General features: G+C 38.8%; 1 protein-coding gene across 1 annotated transcript in view; it reads right to left on the bottom strand.

Moving 5' to 3' along the window:
* arhgap35a (Rho GTPase activating protein 35a) overlaps positions 1-15,421 on the bottom strand; it is a 72,808-nt gene extending 57,387 nt beyond the window's left edge. The window contains exon 1 of the mRNA XM_056755949.1: positions 14,803-15,421. The gene's annotated coding sequence lies outside the window, so the exon portion shown is untranslated. The remainder of the gene's footprint in view (positions 1-14,802) is intronic.
* Between the last annotated feature and the right edge of the window lie 1,644 nt (positions 15,422-17,065).

Below are 17,065 nucleotides of genomic sequence, written 5' to 3'. Positions count from 1 at the left end.
GGAACGCAGGAATGAGAAGCACAATAGGACACCAAGAACGATGTAATAGATACGGTTCGGAGTTCAACAAAGAGTGAAAAGAAAACATCTATTCAATGAGTGTTTTGAAACTTAAAGGCTCCGTGTTAAGGGGTTACAGTTTTTCATTTTATGTATATGTATGCTTTTAATATAGTAAATGTATCCAACACCATCGCACTCTTCCATGGATGGGTCCGATTGACAACCTTAACAATTTTTCACTCTTCACCAACAGATTCCTCGGGATTCACTACCCATTCTTCATCACGCCCAAACACTCACGTCCAGCCATCTCGCCCACAATCATCATCCAATTTAGTCGAATAGTGGGATGGGATTTCAAGGCTTAACTTCATTAGCCACGCTTCCGTCTGAGGCCCGTAGATTATGACTAATTAATCTGCTTACCGGGGCTTACATACCACCACGCAGAAAGGAAGAGCCTTATCTGTCAACGCGTTAAAAAGATTTCACTCCCGTAGCCTTTCCTTTATGGAGCGCATAAGACGCAAATTCTTCCTCTCGCATCTTTTGTTGCTGAAGATTAGCCTGACGCACGCAAGTCGATGCATGGGACCCGCTGGAACTGCGTAGATGCACTCGAGGAGGGAAGCGTTGTGTGCGGGAGGTTCTATTGTAGGCTGTGATATGGTGTGTTAGGAAAGAACGAGAACTAGGAAAGAATCCACTTGGCCGAGAGAGAATGTGTGTGTGAATAGCTTGGTGGTTTGATGTCAACAAAACAGCATGTTTTTAAGTCAAGTACTTTTTGTATAGTGCTTTTCAATATAAATAACATTGTAAATAGACTCGTGTCAGTATTCTATGGTATATCACGATATGTTATCAAGGTACTGGTATTGTGCACATTTCAATACCACAAATAGTTAGGAATACTTTAACACTTTATACACTTTTGTTATCTGAATTGTTAAGAAACTTAAGATCGCACATTAACTTATCTTTTATCTAGTGTTTTAACACAGTTAGTGTTATGTTTTATCTAAATAAAAAGTCTTCTGGCTTTGAGTTTAAATAAAACGTATTTTACAAGAAATTGATAGAAATTACGTTCGTTGAAAATTTTTGTTTTGAATCTTTATTTATTGTTCTTTACAGTTGTGTTGTTAATGCATTTACAATTATTAAAATGTAAAAGTTTCGTTTTTTTAAGTTGTCAAACTGGTTTTTGAAATATAATTCCGTAAGGTGATGGTAAAATATACTGTACCACGAAAAAAATATTGTGAATAAAATATGCTACGTCCCATAGCGAATTGTAAACACACTTAAATATAAAAAAAATGTGGATATAAAAGGATTATTCTTTGGACATAAAATGTAAATAAACATATACAGTATAAAATAAATTAACATTACTTAGCTATACGTTGTGAGTAAATTACGTAAATTAAGGAAATAATTGGGTAGCAAACTGTAACTCGCCTTTTCCGTTTGAAACATAAAACATTGCAAAATTACTTAACGTGATTTGTCGAATTATGTAAAACTGGCACTTGCGCAAAATTGTAGCACATATCTTAAAGGCGGGGTGTCCGATTTCCAACCACGCTTGTTTAGACAAAGTCGGGCCGAGTACCAAAACAGCCTTGAAGGGTGTGTCTGTTTTGGTGATTTGAACATCAACAACGGCTATGAGAAATCGTAAAACCCGCCGTTAAATTCTAAATCATTATACTAAACTTACCGTTGTGAATCAAGCTAAAGTAAAGAGACAGGTTCGAACACTTTCTAGTTACTGACTCAATAACAAATATGTGTTTATTTGTAACCAAAAAAAATGGATTCCAGATTTAAAACAATAGGACATGATTAAGCTCAAAGATACAGCTTCTTAGCGGAAAATAATTTTTAACAATGTATTCCACTTCCACCGAGAATGGGCGGTGCGCTTGATGCAGTGTTAACATACCACACACGTCACCGATTGTTAATGGTAACTTTAGACCAAGGTGGTATTTACAGACAAAAACAGGTGAAATCAAAAGACCCCGGGGCAGAGTAGGTCTGTAATTAGATCAATTAAATGGGAGGCAGTAAAAGGTGCACCTTACGAAAGTCGAAGCGGGTGAGCGCAAGGCATCTCTTGCGTCACTTGATGTGTCTTAAACCAGCCACAAAATCATGGCAGATGTTCAGTGACTGTTCACTGTCATCCTAATGAAGCTTGCTTGCAACACTGGGCGAGATTCCACTGAGTCAAGGCGAGGCATGCAGGGATCGCCCCCACCCCCAAACGGAAAAAAAACTATCGTCTTTAAAGCAGGACGATACCAGTTGACATCACCCTGCCCTGCTGAAACCAAGAGCTGCTTCCTGTAAACCGGTCCATCTGGTTTACTCACAAAATAAGTAATAGGAAGAAAAAACACACTCTTCCTATCCAGCTAGGGATGGGTCACGAGAATCGAATATGCATTCAACCTACTTGTCATTCAGTAATGCTGACTATTTTGTCCAATTTTTATCTTTGCTATTTTGGCAGCATACAATTAGCATGTACTGCTTTGAGAAGTAACTTCAGACAGTCAATACATTCAGAACAGATGCTACAACCATTTACATGCACACACTATGGATTAATTTTACATTTTACCTTGTTGGACAAGTTCATAAACCATTCAATCCCACTGCTGCACCCCTTTAGATGCGCCAAAGCAGCGGTGGAAGCTATGACATCACAATGAAAGAAGCTAAGTTGACAGGGTATGAATAGACCCAAAGCAGGAGAAAGCAAACGGTACATCTAATAAATTACATTTTAATTTATTTTAATTTATGTAAGACAAATGCCTAACTGTCAAGATCATCAGCCAATCAAAACAGTTTTTGTGGGTTGTGGATTTTACGATGGTGTCACATGTATGTTAAATTACTGTCAATTACATTGCTGTCATGTATTTAGTGAAACATCAGTGCTTTTGATTCTATTAAATAAAATAAGAATTGCAGTATTTTATATTTGTTTAATTTGTGGATTAATGTAATGTATCAATCCATAACTTTTTCGGCCAAAAAATAATAATCTTACTTTCATCCTATAGAACATCTAAAAGAAATTAGCGTCCAAAACTGTTTTACCTTACCACGATTCCTTATGGTAAGCTTATAATAATGATTTTCCAATTGAGAAGTCGCGTGCAATTTTGCAGAAAATATATTTTCTGAACATAATTTTACTTTAGCCGACATAAAGAACGAATTAGCAATTTTATGTTTCCAACTAAAATGGTGTAGAAAGTTATGGAAAGCCACAAGCCAAAGCCACTAGATGGAAAGCCAACATCCTTTAGCCAAAAACGTAATGGCTAACGCCCTGGCTTCAGCAGAACGAAGGAAAGGAGTCCAGATGCTAGTTTTTAATGGATGTCGATGGGTTTTGTTAGCCATTACTGTTTCTCCAATTGATACTATTATAGACCCACCCGTCTCCCTATAATAAGAGTATCTCTGGTTATAGGATGTAGCTTGTCTATCAGTTCCAAAAGAAGCTGCTTCCAAAACACTGGAATGAGAGAACATCAGATAACAGAGGATTTGCCCAACCCTGCAACAGTAATTTGCCAAACTGAATCTCCTCGAGCCCAACAGTCCAGATCTGTATGAGATTAAAAGAGTGAGCCAGACCCGGCTTTAACACGGCCAGTCACAGGCTGCCTCTCTGAACTTTCATCTACATTTTCTAATCAAACTAGTCAGATTGGATTGCATTTGGCGTCGCATTTTGTAATGTTTATTCATCCGTGATCATGACTGTATCTGTGATCGATTAACTAGTGGATGACCAGAGCGTTTTCAGTCCTTCCTGACTTGTTTGATGCGAGTGGCACGTGGTCGAGTGCGCGTCCTCCTCTTCCGTGTTTGCATGCACTCTCTTCCGATGAGCTCCATGTGTGTGCGAGCCCTCTCATCCGTGCGTGTAGTTAGCTCCGTGTAGTGTTTCTAACTGTCAATTGCATTTAAAATCAAAGAAGCGTTTATAGTACAGCAACACATTGTCGAGAAAGGGCAAACAGCATATAGCCGCTCTATAATGTAGATGTACTGCATTGTGATTTTGTCCGATGAGGATGTGTTTATAAATCAGGATTTTAGCAGCAGTTAAAGCGACTGATGGTGGAATCCAGTTGTAAAATATAATATAATGTGATAGATCCGAGAGTAGAAGAAAAACATACATTAACACGACGCAAACACAACGTGATGACGTCAGAAATATGCCAATTAGTTTGTGACGTCAGCCCCAATACTCTGTCAAAATCCTGTGGGAAACACTGGATTGAACACCATTATTCTCATGTTTCCCTTCAGGAAAGTGCCAAACTGTTTAGCACGAGATCTAAAGATTTGCCGTTTGTAATCGCTTTTAACTTGCACATGTCTCTTTTGATCCTTGTTACGTTCTTTGGTATGTTAGTTTTCTTGTTCCGCCCTGTAGGTAGTCACAGTACCCACAATGCCTGTCAGAACTGCTCCGGGCCACCCTTTGCATGCAGGATTTTGGTCTCGCCGTGATCTGGGGACTCGCTGTGCTTGCACAAGATTACCCCCTTTTTTTCCCGTCAATGTCAAATTCTTCCTGAGGCAGAGACGCACGTTGACAAACAGATCTGGACATGTTTTTCAAAACAAAAAGACCAGAAAACAGGCTCACAGATATATTCTTCAATAGTAGAAACTAGACTTCTATATTTTCAACGTGGCAGGTGATTGCACATGGAAAATTGGCAACCAGAATGCTAGGGTGTTAAGACGCTAAACACATTAATAGCATGTTGCTAATGCATTGTTAGGTTGATTAAGGTGGTTGATTTAATTTGGCCAAATATTAAAATGTGGCAGGTACATGCACATAGAAAATTTGCGACCAGAATGCTAGGGTGTTAAGACGCTAAACACATTAATAGCATGTTGCTAATGCATTGTTAGGTTTAGGTGGTTGATTTAATTTGGCCAAATATTAAAATGTGGCAGGTACATGCACATAGAAAATTTGCGACCAGAATGCTAGGGTGTTCAGGCGCTAAACGTGTTGTTAGCATGTTGCTAAAACATTGTTGTTTTAGGTGGTTACTTATCGGCTTAATGGAAGAGTTCGCACAACAATTAGTTATTGAGTTACAATAAAAATATCATAATTTATTTATCCTTATGTCATTCTTAACCTAGACTTAGAAATAGACTTTCTTTTGTTTACTTTTGTTGTATGAACCCAAAACCACATTGATATTTCTCAAAATATCTTCATTTGTGATCCACAGAAGAAAGAGTCATATACAGGCTTTGTACAACACAAGGTATGATTTGGTTTGTGTAAACATTCCGTTCGACTTGTAAAAGACAGCCATCAAGTCTCTATTATACAGTATTCTGAGACCTAGTTACAGCTCGAGTGGAGATGTTTCAACCATTTCATCATCCGCCCAACCACTGAAAAATATCTCACACCTATTCTCAACAAGCCATATGATTTGAGGAATCATTCATGTCTGTAATACAAAACAAGTTACACTCTGAAGTTTACCATTTCGATACAAATGCTTGTTGCTAATAATTCACAAAAGGGGGTGTAAACCAGCTGTGTAGCCAGAGAAACTGAAGTATAAGTTGGCACGACAGGCCGCAGTGGACATTCCAAAGGTCAAGGCATTGCAACGAAGCCAAAGGTACATTTTTGTAAATGTTATCCACACTGAGGCAATGGTTAACAAACACAGGCGCTGCCCCGGGACCCAGACAAGATCCAAAAGCCTAAACTGCAGAAATCCTGCATTTATTTTTTTGCGCTGATGTGCGAAAAAATAAACAAAAAAAAAATACCAGGATCTGTTTCCTCTTGGCCCGCACTAACCTCGTTTCTCCAAAAATGCCCCACACTCACAAGGGCCAGATTAGGGTTCCTCTCACCCCTGACCCCTGCAGCAAGACAGCGAGGACTTGATCTGTTGGGTAGATTTACACAAAGCCAGCACCATGGGACTGTCTGTAGGGAATGCGAGATTACAGTGTGTGTGTGTGTGTGTGTGTGTGTGTATGTTTGCGTGTGTACACGCATTCTCTCAAGCATCCTCATTTATTTGGCTTACACGGAGACTGGTCACAAATGTAATAAGGAGAAATGCATGTTGACAACACGTTTCCGAGTGTCTGCATCGGGACTCGCCCATTCTGGATCGGTTATGTCAACAGACAAAGCAGGCGTTGCACAGACCCCTCCCTCTTCTGTGTGGCCCTCATATGTCAGTTCTTGCATCAAACGTGCGGCATAGAAAACAACAAGTGCCAAAAACTCCGGCAACAAGACACTACCGGACGAACAGCATTCCTCTTCTAGTATGCATTTACTTGACAAGGGACCTGAAATTGTGTTTTGTTTTGTCAAAACCACAAACTTTTATTCTTTCTTTGGCTACTTGACATTGTGTGTTGTGTATTGAGACAATTATAGCAGTGTGCACATAAACATGCTAGGTAAACACCTGTTTTGCTTTTTATTTGTTAAACAAGTTGGTTTTTAACGTTTCTTGCATTTCATAGTCGAGTCAATGTAAATGTTGGTGGTGATGATTCGGTCGAGCCTAAAAATTGATTTAATTCACAAATAGATCTAACCACACTTTTTGGAGTTCACTATTATTAAAGCAAGTGTGAGGTAGAGAGTGTCTGACATTTAAAGTAATTGTTCTCTGTGGTCTTCTAGTTCCTTTTGACGTTCATGTGTGTCGCCTAGGATCCCAATATTCTGGACACTGTGACTTTTTCTAAAAAAAATGCCATACTTATCCAAATATCCGTCATGATCCCAAAATGGGTAACATACCCATCATTTTCGACGCTAGCATATTGATACGACAGCTCCAGCAGATTCAATTTTGAGGCAGATTGAGCAGATAACCGTTTAGCACCTGGAAGTGGAACTAAATAAACACAAATCTATTTCCTCCTGCAAGACGCCATATGGAAGCTCTAAAATAAAGCGAAGGCCCTTTTCTGCTAGCCTGAATAGCACTTGACTGGCTCTCTCATTTGAATGTCATCCATCTTCCCGGCCATGGCACTGTTGGTTTTATAGCTCCTTTCCCTCTTGCCGGTGATAGCGTAGGCATCATTAGCTAAGTGGGAATGAGATGACAAGCCATCGCTGGGGCGCTCGATAAAGCCAGGACCAGCACCTTTAAGCAACGCAGCACTTACTCATCTTGAGCGGCTGGCACTGTCGCCTGATAAAGCAAAAGTGTCGGGCGGCTAAAGTATGTGCTCAGATATTCTTATCATAAGATGTAAGGAGATGTGTTTGTCATTACGCTGTAAGCCACATGTCGTAGGAATGACCAATGTGTTAGCGGGATGACAGTGCAGCAAGGGGTCATCTTGAGGCCGATATTTCAAAACGATTTAACATTTTAAATGTTACTGTACCTGTTACTTAAAGCTGACATAAACTTACATTAACAAATTTAATTCAACTTTACATAGTTCAACTGCTGACTATTTAGACTTTAATACTGTGCTTTAAGTATTTGCAAAAGTGTCATTGGGGATCAATTTGAAGCCAAAACTTTTCCATGAACACGTTCAAAGTGTGCTAAAAAGCAAAGAGTCTAAAGCTGTTAAAGTGTGTCTACACTGAATACATGTTAAATCCTAGGCAAATATGCATTTGCCAAAATTCTTCCCTTTACAAGACTTCCACTACAGCCATCAAAGCATTCATTCCGTAACAAAATCACCAGCGAAATAATAAAGGTCATTGTCGAGACACTGTGTCCACACCAGACATGACATCGCAACTACATTAGAAAATGTATCTGTATCTCCATGTTATTTTAAGATTTTGTTGACACCAACCTTGACAGCTATATGAGACAAGCTGCAACAGATTCTATATTAGAAAGCTGCTTTTTCTTCATTGTTTGGACAAAGTCATCCATTTAAAATAATAATGGTCTTAAAGGGACAGTTCGCCCCAAAAATGAAATTCTGTCATCATTTACTTTCCCTTACGTTGTTCCAAATCTTTATACATTTCTTTGTTCTGCTAAACACAGAGGAAGATATTTATAACAATATCAGTAACCAAACAGATCTCATCCCCCACTTACTGCCATAGTAAGGAAAATAAATACTATGGGAGTCAGTGGGGGATGAGATCTGTTTGGTTACTTATATTCTTTAGTTTCAGAAGGACAGCAGCGATATGTAGTCAATGTCAACAATAAATATCTACAAGCTACCCCACTGACAAACTACACTTAGTGTAGAAACCCAAGATAATCGAGAACTAACTATACAAGACTTCCTTAAAACTGACCAGTCATCCATTAAACCCGATTGACTCTGATATGTAGCTTTGCACATCCTGGTAGGAAGGCCTAAAGACGTGTGCCACAGACGTGCATATTACTCAGTCTGCTCTGGACTTTCTCAACCCTGGCTTCATTCAAACACTGTCTGCCTGCTCCTGAGACGGCCGACTCCATCATTCCACCCTTGTGGTGACTAAATTTGCTCTGTTAGCACTGGGCAGTGTCAAAGGCTGCCGTAACAAAGTTTCAGCATCAGACAGTGTCGCCTAACAGTTTCTGACAAGGTGTTGCCCTTCCGACACCCTGAGCGCCTTCTGAAGGACATAAAGAGACAGAAGAAAGACAGAGATTACCAGAACTCATGATAGCATGAGGCCTTCACTCATTTGCACATTCGGGGCGTTTTGAAAGGCCCTTTCTCATGAATGCTCATTTTCCTGTGATTAAACCTGCCATATCTAATTATACATCACGCCGCAATGGCTCTCTCCCTTTGCCTGGCAGGTGGTAACTTAAGTCTGTAAATGCGCCCAGTGTGTCTGAATGGTAACCGATAAAGTAATGATCTAATTCTAAAAATACCAGAGGCAAATCACACCCCTAATATCAGACAAATCTACGTTTGCATTTGTGAAATGGGTGGCAAGCGAAGCAAGCATTTTTAATTTTGACGATGCATTGACCGGTAGCAAGTCGCAGCTTCAGGAATGGAGGTATGTAATAATGTTTATCCCCCACAGAGAGAAGTAACATGCATCTAAGCCTTCTCATATGGCAGGCAGTCTATTACATCTTGTTTTTTACTCACCCCCTACTGGGGGCATTTTTGATGGACATCCTGCTGGAAACTCAGCGGCGCTGAAGGCAAAGGGGGAATCCCAACAATCGCAATGTAGGCAACTAAAGGAAACGGTGTATGAGAGCTCCAAACAAGAGAAATAGAGAACGAAAGAAAAAATACTGGCTAGTTTCTTCGCTATTACAGCAACAAAGAAACACCAAAGCATGTCAGTGTTAAAACTTTGAATGATGGGAGGAGGCTTTGATGGACTCTCCTTGTACTTCTCTTTGGTGAGAAGAAAAACTACTAAACGCTAACATACCCGAGCCCCACAACACTGATGCGAGTAAGAAAAAGAGCACGGTTTTGGCAGGAGCCAGCTATAAACCGTCTGTGGGAGGGTGAATTCCTGAATGTTACACAAAGTTCTTCCTGTGGGCCATCTTTGCTCCCAGTCTGACTTGCTCGGTTTGTCAGCCTCTCTAAATTCCAGATGCTCTCATCTATAGGTGAAACGCTGAGTCATTGAGCACTGCTCTCATGGCCACAGGAGTGGCTCGAGACCGCAGAGACTGATTATTGACAGAACGTGCATTGCCCATCCAAAGAGCCGGTGCAGTTTCCGGGAACGTGTGCTTGGGAAATGGTTGGAGGGCCACTTTTTATGACTTTAAAAGGGTACTAGACCATTTGCCGAGAGCTTCTGTACATTTGCGACCAAGGGCTCGACGTTTACGAAGAGGAAACTAAAGCAGAACCACAGATCATAACAAGGTCATACAAAAGTAACATCCTGAAACTTCATCGCCATGGACACCATTCTTTAAAATAATGCGACTGGCCATTGTTGTGAGCGACCAAAAACTCTGACAATGGATAGTTCCCCGCTTTAGATGCGGGTGTACCCACCCCCTCGCCATCCAGCGAGGACAACAGATGCGTTAAAGACACAGTTAAAGGGAAAGTTTGACTAAAATGAAAATTCTGTCATCATTTACACAAACTCATCTTGTTTCGAGCCTATATACATTTCTTTGTTCTTCGAAGAATGTTAGCAGTTTTCAGTTCTGGGACATCATCCACTATCAAAGTAAGAAAACAAAATTTTTTGTTTAACACAAAATTAGATATGTTGAAGAATTTAGGAAAACAAACAGTTCTGCATATTTGACTACCATTTAATATTTCTTATTTCTTCTGTTGTCCCAGAACTGAAAAAGACTAACATTCGTCCAATTACCTTTCTCTGTATTTATCAGTACAAAGGAATGAAAGTACACGAGGGTGAGTAAATGATGACAGAATTTTGGGAAATAAAAGGAAATAAAACATTTGTTATAATTGCTCACCTTCATGCCATTTCAGATGTTTTATGAATTCCGTTCTTTAGTTGGACAAACAAATAAATTCATATGAAAATGCATATTTAAAACACCTATAATATGATAACAATTCACGACTTAAAGTTATCTACCTGTCACCATATTTGATCTTTGCTGTTATGGTTGTTTACATGGATACACTGCGTATCAATCGCTCAATAAACTGAAATTAATATTTAGCTTTAGAAGGCTCATATTAACCCATTAGAGTCAATTGGAGTACTTTAATGATAGATGTTTCACTTGTGATGAGCTGAAATAAGGAAGTCATATACATCTGGGTTGGCTCAAGTAAATAATGAGAACGTTTCATATTCAGGTGAACTACTCCATTCATTTCCAATAAAAGCAAATGCAACATCAAATGTTCTTATGTCAATAAAAGAACAAAGTGTTTACGGGTAACACACCATCTAAAAACTTTTCTGCTATAAAATGTCTTAAATCATAATAAACAGTAGTGTGGAGGGCTCAAAGCAGATTTCCTTATGGAAATTTGGATCCTCATTACAAAATGCCAGTTTCCTACCCTTGTAATCCAGCCTCAAACAAGGCATCCATTCAGAACATGAGTTGTGTAATCTGGGGAACGCATGTTAAACCGTCTATAATTAGCTCCCTGTTTAATCAAACACAACCCAATTCTCAACTGAACTCACTTTTTCTCCACATCAAACCACTACACTAAAAGCATTTCAGGTTTCATTCTTGTCAAGCTTTGCAAAAAGCCTGAAAACAATGACTGTCAGTGTTAATGTGTATTTTTTATTTCACTCGAAGCAGCGTGAGTATCCAAGACTAGAGCATAGTTCAAGAATGTAATAGTCAATACTCAAAGTGCCTACATTTATGAGCCATCTGCTTGTTTTTCCATACAAACAATACATCTAAAGCCTGTAAAGGAGCACACGTTTGAATCAAATAGTATTGTTTGCAATAAACAAATCTTGACAAGCGTGGGTGAAGAGAATGCGGGTGACTAGCTTGAGTAAAAGTCACCTCCGCAATTGTGGTTGCTAAGGGATTGCTATGGTCTCGCTCACTGGCCCAACCCAAATCTGGATTATATTCCAGCCTCTTGATATGGCTTGGGTTCCTCCCTCAACATAAATCTATGGAATTTCTTTCCAGTTTTATCGTTTGCCAGGGAAAAAGCGTAATTCAAGGGGGAAAAAAGGACACCTAATATACCCTATCTGAAACTTCTGGCAACATGTTCTATTGGCCAGACATTTGGCAGATGATCAGTGGCTAGATTTTGAAACACAGCAAAGGGTTTAAACAGATCACAGAAGCTTCTGTTCCTGCAAAACACACAGATATTAGCAAAGGATGAAAGCATATAGAGACGTGCTTGTCCAACAAATGCTCCTATTAGTAATAATGTCAACCACAAATGATTAAATATCATTCACATTATGGCTAGATCAGACGCTATAGCTGAAAATTAATACATATAGACTGTCATATTTTTACAGCCATGGAAAAAATAAGAGATCATTCCAAAACTTCTAGATGTATTGGTGTGAAAGACTGTTTAAGACATGTGAAAGACTGACAGCATTTAACTTTTTTGCAAATAAATGCAGATAGAAACAATGGTTAGCAGTTCACAGAATTTAACAAAAAATATAACTTTACCTAAACACATACATACCTATAAATGGTAAATTCAGGAAAACTGTAAAAATATTTTAATCGCTTTATTATTTCTGTGAGTGTATATACTCATATAACCACAAACATATACATGAAGACTTTGGTTCAGAAATGAGATAACCCCATTAAAAAAAATCGAAATTTCATGTTTTTTATTGTGCATTTCAATTAATATGAATAAGCCATAATAACAAAATAATACAGCTAATTAAGACAATAAAACACAATTATACACGATGACATAATAAAAACATGATTTTTGAAAACTTTAAAAACTGAGTTTTGTAACCAAACTCTTCATATTATATGCATGTGAGGCAACAGAAACAAGACTGATGAATGAGAGATGAGCAATCAGATTCACATAAACTTATGACTCTTATCAAGCATTTCCATCGGCCATCACGAAATGTTTGTGAATTTCTCGGAAAGCAAAGCCGATTCTGGTACAGATTGCAATCGCTCCGTCTTTACGAGGTCTGTCTACCTGCTAGGCGACACAACGACAGTTTGATTCGGTGTCTGCGCTGAATACCTAACCAGTCATAAGGAAAGCTCTTTCAAAACTCTCTCCGCAACCTCAGTTATTAACCTTCACTTAGAGCGCGCACAACGGTGAGAAGAAACATGACAGTTGTGCCCAAGGCCTCAAGAGTTTGATTACATTGAACCCTGGCACATTCTTTACATTATGGCTGGGGGCTCAAAGGGTCTCCGTTCAGAAACTGAAGATCATATAGAAAAGTACAGCCAGTTTTGAAAGTTTACACTGCGTAACAGGAAGGTCGTATAGCTACCGTGATTGGTGATTTATTTACTGTGTAATACAGGAACAGTGTTCAGGTACATGAGCACTGTTGCTGAGTTTTAGAAGAATGTACTCCCTGCAACCTTACCAAAAGAGCCATGATTAAAAACCACTTCAAAGGAGCACAGTGTTCAGACGGAGGGCGCTAAGGGGTGATATTTACTTACAAACAACCAGGTGAACGATCACAGGGCGTTAACAGTAACGTCTCGGTTTACTGCCTAACTATTTACGCAATTAATCTGACCATAACATTTTTTAAACGCCCTGGAAACGTGCCAGTTCACCCTTTTGCCACTATTCGATGAATTATGGGAAATGCCAAAGGATTATGTCTGAACGCACATTCCAGTCCTTCAATCCTGATTTGATGAACTTTCATCTGCATGACTTTATCTAAGGAGCAACTACTCGCTCGGTTTTACTCAATCAACAAAATTCCACAGCGTCTGACTCGCTGATATTTCGGAGTATCTTGAAAGTCCTGTCGTGTCTTCCCGAAGAGCTAACAGTCAGATTCCATTGATCTTACGTTGTGAACGGGTTTAAAAATGATACTACTGAATCAACAGGGCCACACGTCACGAAAACATCTTAGCCTATCAGCTAAGGGCCACAGTCTAATCTGTTATACGCCTGACAGTCCAGGCAGTAAAACAAATATACAGCAGCAATCACGCATTCACAAACCACCACCTGGAATATATAAAGTAATGGGACTGCGCCAAGTTTAGACAGGAAATGTACTATAGTTAGAGAGATAAAGCACAGCCTGATGTTAAAATAATACTATTAGTTAGTACTTTGAAAACTAACAAGAACAAGAGAGTATTGGTGATCATATTTGGCCATTTCAAGATAAACAGCACAGGCTGTTTTCAAAACACCCAAATATCAACCACATAATAAAGGCCTTTATTACGTAATATATCAGACCTCAGGAGATACCAGGAAACATTTTAGCAGCAAACCAAATACCGGGCATTTATCCAACCCAGTTAGGCCTGTAACTTCAGTAAAGTGATGAAGAATAACCTCTAACATACTAAATAAGAGCATGTATACGAATTTCCAAACTGGCGAGATTGAGGCGTCATACAAAAGGAGTGAATGGATCAGGAATGAAGAGAAACATGCCATGAGTTTCTGTCTGTAGATGGGAGCAGGTCACTAACAGCTGTTTTTGGATCGTCACCAACTTATTGCATTATACAACCAAAGTCAAATGTTTCTCAACTAACCAAATTAATTATATACAGGACAAAATCAGTAACTTGTCGTCCTTTGGATGATTATGTACGCCATTATTGCAGAGTTTAGTTACAAACAAGTTATATTTAACAAATATTTGAGAGAGAAACGTCATTACTTTAGTAGGGTGATGCAACGACATACCAGAAAGACCATTTCTCGCCCATTTACAACAGGGTTTAAACAAACGCCTACATTTTATTAATATTATTGTTCGTGATTGTTACAAACCAACATGGATTTGAAATTGACTTACTGTCGTATTTTAAGACATCAAGAAACTCGCCATTTGACAGCTTTAAGTCTGAACGTATTCATTTATCGAATAAGATGGGACGAGAGAACATGTTTCAATGCAAATATGTATCAAACTCTCGATCAGGGTGAGGGAACAATAAAGCAAATGACCGCAACATTATGGAAGCCACTCTTTCAGTCAACTGAGATAATCATCCCTTATCATTTCTCACATACAAAGTGAAATAGCTCAGTAAAAGAGTTTTATAGCCCATAACAGCAAGCGAATTAAAACTTCAATACGGATGAAAGGGGAATAAAAAGACTGGTGCATACCACAGCATGCCTCTCTTTCACTCCTGAATCTGAAGGGACCGGTTGAGGGAATTCGTCAAGATGAGAAATAAAAGGAATAATAGTCCAGCAGGAGTCCCGTAAACATCAACGTTTGACTTCTGCAGCTGTCCGATCCCGATACAATCCCTTCTTTCAATGACGGATCGTATTCTCAAAGTTTACAACAATCTGATGCGCGCGTCTCTTCCCGAATCCGGCACAAAAGACCAAAAAACCATCGAAGAAATCTGACTGGAATATCAGATCGCCGTGTTTCTTCGCGGAAAGAGGGGGCGTTGAGAGACTGAGAGGAAAAACAGCTTTGTATCGCTGTGTCTTCCCTTGGGTTCACCACGTTGTTTTTGAGCACTTAAAATTTCCTTTGTTGTGTCCAAAACATCTCGAGTTGTTCATGTTTGTCGCACAGTTCGATCGTAAACACGCAGTCTGATGAAGCGCGGCGCGATTCCCCGCCGAGGAAAAAAGGACTTCTCCCAACGTAAAAGCGAAATTTGGTGATGGCGCGTGTGCGAATGCGTGTGTTAATGTGTTTTTTCAGCTTCCCAATAATGGCGGACCTTCTCCCGTCCTCGGTCTCTCCTCCCTCTTCTGCTCCGAGAGAATAGGGAAAGCTGTAGTCTCGCGCATGGACACAATTACAGCGCGCGCACACAGTCGATATTATAACGCGAGCACATTTTCTGCGCTGTTGTCCAGTGGTGATGATCATCGGTATTATAATTTTAAAATGTATAAGTCATTTGGTAAGAACAAATACTATGTGTTATATACATTTCCGTTTAAGTTATTTATTCTTACGATATGTAAGGAAACTGGACGGTTTTGAAAAGGGTTTTGTTTTAGTAATTTATGAGTTTTTGAGTTAAAACTCCTTGCAGTGGGGTTTTTTCTTGCAGATAAGATGTTTACAGTTATTTACTGGTTGGCATAAAAAACGAATACAATTACTAAATAATACTGTATGGTTCAAAGGATTACAAAAAAAGAAGCCAAATTCAGACATCCAGATATATGCAATGAATCATTTTAGTATTTATTTTGACAAACAGTTCATTAGTAAAAATCTAAAACAGCAGCCTTTCACAACAAACTACTCTGGTGAAGTGAAGAAACTTTGAGAGGTCTCTACTCCCACCTCTGGTCTGCAGATGAAATATTTCTCAGTCCCAAGGGGCAACACATTCTTCTCTCTCACAGTTGTGTAAGGTCTTAACAATCATAGCCCCCCCCCCTTCTCAATATGTGTAGAGACCCTGGCCAACTTTTCTGGACAATGTATATCCATATGTTTCTAGCATAACGTAAACAACTCCTGGAAAAGAAGTGTGGTGATGACAAATCTCATTCTTTAATTATGTAATAATGCCATATATCAATATGCAAATAAGGTGAAGTGAATGTTTTCATGCTGTTTTTATGTTTTCGGGGAGGCTGTTTGACTGGGACCTTAAAGTGATAGTTCTGTCATCACTCTTTTCATTTCAAACCTGTACAACTTTCTTTTTCTCACAGAACACAAAAGAAGATATTTTGAAGAATGTTGTTAACCGGCCCCCATTAACTTGCATTGTTTTGTGTACACACAAAAGAAGTGAATGGGGGACAGTGTTGTTCGGTTACCAGCCTTAAATATACATAGTCTTTATTGTTCTGCTGAAGAAAGACAGCCATACAGGTTTGAAAAGGAAGGGCGAGTAACGTTAAATAAGAGAATATTCTTTAAAGTGATATCTGGATGTTTAGGCTAAATCAAGGCTGTACAGGACAGCTTTATGTTTATTTTTTTGTTGATGGTTGTTGCACTGTATACCTATATTTAAAACTAAATAGCCATTCATTGACGCTCTTACAATAATCCCTGATAAAAAGGAATAAAGAACATAACGATTATTCGGTAACTGTTCATTTATTTCCAAAAACTGAGACAAAATAAATACATTTATTTAAATAAAATTCTTCAGAGAACATTGCTATTTGTTTCAGTCTATTATTGCACCATGTGGTCTATTTCATACTGTTATTTTCACTTTACATTTAAATTATTCATTTGTCGGACGCTTTAATCCAAAATGAATAAATAGGAGAGCATATAAATATTTTGTCAGCACGCTAAACAGTACCGTTAGCTTACAAGGCCAATTTACAATTTACGTAACAATAACCTATTATACATTAAGATATAAATAATATAACTATGTTAATAAAGTTAACATTTTTGTAAACTTTACAGAGTCTTTCGAGT

The sequence above is a fragment of the Triplophysa dalaica genome, chromosome 9 (assembly GCF_015846415.1).
Source record: "Triplophysa dalaica isolate WHDGS20190420 chromosome 9, ASM1584641v1, whole genome shotgun sequence".
In the NCBI taxonomy this organism is placed as follows: domain Eukaryota; kingdom Metazoa; phylum Chordata; class Actinopteri; order Cypriniformes; family Nemacheilidae; genus Triplophysa; species Triplophysa dalaica.
This window is presented reverse-complemented; position numbering and strand designations above follow the sequence as displayed.